At 42.3% G+C, this 1,424-nt stretch overlaps 1 non-coding gene across 1 annotated transcript; it reads left to right on the top strand.

The window, feature by feature from the left end:
• Positions 1-853: 853 nt before the first annotated feature.
• LOC130937931 (small nucleolar RNA R71) lies at positions 854-961 on the top strand. Its single transcript, XR_009069121.1, has one exon. It is a non-coding gene; the product is annotated as a small nucleolar RNA R71 (small nucleolar RNA).
• Positions 962-1,424: the final 463 nt, after the last annotated feature.

The raw sequence follows: 1,424 nt of genomic DNA, 5'->3' as shown, positions 1-1,424 counted from the left end.
CCTCATTGGGGAACTCATTGGAGGCCAGTGGACGTCCATTGAGGTCTTCCTCAGTGGCGTTCACTGCCTCTCCTTCCTCTCCAAATTCGGCCATGTTGATGGCCTTGCACTCTCCTTTTGGATTTTCTTCTGTATTGCTTGGAAGAGTACAAGGAGGGAGTTCAGTAACTTTCTTGCTCAGCTGTCCCACTTGTGCCTCCAAGTTTCTAATGGAGGACCTTGTTTCAGTCATGAAACTTTGAGTGGTTTTGATCAGATCAGAGACCATGGTTGCTAAGTCAGAGTGGCTCTGCTTAAAACTCTCTGTCTGTTGCTGAAAAGATGATGGAAAAGGCTTGCCATTGCTAAACCTGTTTCTTCCACCATTATTGTTGTTGAAACCTTGTTGAGGTCTCTGTTGATCCTTCCATAAGAAATTTGGGTGATTTCTCCATGAAGAATTATAGGTGTTTCCATAGGGTTCTCCTAAGTAATTCACCTCTTCCATTGAAGGGTTCTCAGGATCATAAGCTTCTTCTTCAGATGAAGCATCCTTAGTACTGACTGGTGCATTTTGCATTCCAGACAGACTTTGAGAAATCAAATTGACTTGCTGAGTCAATATTTTGTTCTGAGCCAATATGGCATTCAGAGTATCAATCTCAAGAACTCCTTTCTTCTGATTTGTCCCACTGTTCACAGGATTCCTTTCAGAAGTGTACATGAATTTGTTATTTGCAACCATTTCAATTAGTTCCTGAGCTTCTGCAGGCGTCTTCTTCAGATGAAGAGATCCTCCAGCAGAGCTATCCAATGACATCTTGGATAGTTCAGAGAGACCATCATAGAAAATACCTATGATGCTCCATTCATAAAGCATGTCAGAAGGACATTTTCTGATCAATTGTTTGTATCTTTCCCAAGCTTCATAGAGGGATTCTCCTTCCTTCTGTCTGAAGGTTTGGACTTCCACTCTAAGCTTACTCAATTTTTGAGGTGGAAAGAACTTTGCCAAGAAGGCATTGACTAGCTTTTCCCAAGAGTTCAGGCTTTCTTTAGGTTGTGAATCCAACCATATCCTAGCTCTGTCTCTTACAGCAAAAGGGAATAGCATAAGTCTGTAGACCTCAGGGTCAACCCCATTAGTCTTAACAGTGTCACAGATTTGCAAGAACTCAGCTAAAAACTGATGAGGATCTTCCAATGGAAGTCCATGGAACTTGCAATTCTGTTGCATTAGAGAAACTAATTGAGGCTTAAACTCAAAGTTGTTTGCTCCAATGGCAGGGATAGAGATGCTTCTCCCATAGAAGTCGGGAGTAGGTGCAGTAAAGTCACCCAGTACCTTCCTTGCATTGTTGGCATTGTTGTTATTTTCGGCTGCCATGGGTTCTTCCTCTTTGAAGATTTCTGTTAGGTCCTCTACAGAGAGTTGTGCCTTAGCT

Source organism: Arachis stenosperma, chromosome 6 (assembly GCF_014773155.1).
Source record: "Arachis stenosperma cultivar V10309 chromosome 6, arast.V10309.gnm1.PFL2, whole genome shotgun sequence".
Taxonomy (NCBI): Eukaryota; Viridiplantae; Streptophyta; class Magnoliopsida; order Fabales; family Fabaceae; genus Arachis; species Arachis stenosperma.
The sequence above is the reverse complement of the archived record's forward strand: the minus strand, read 5'-3'. Positions and strand labels throughout refer to the sequence as shown.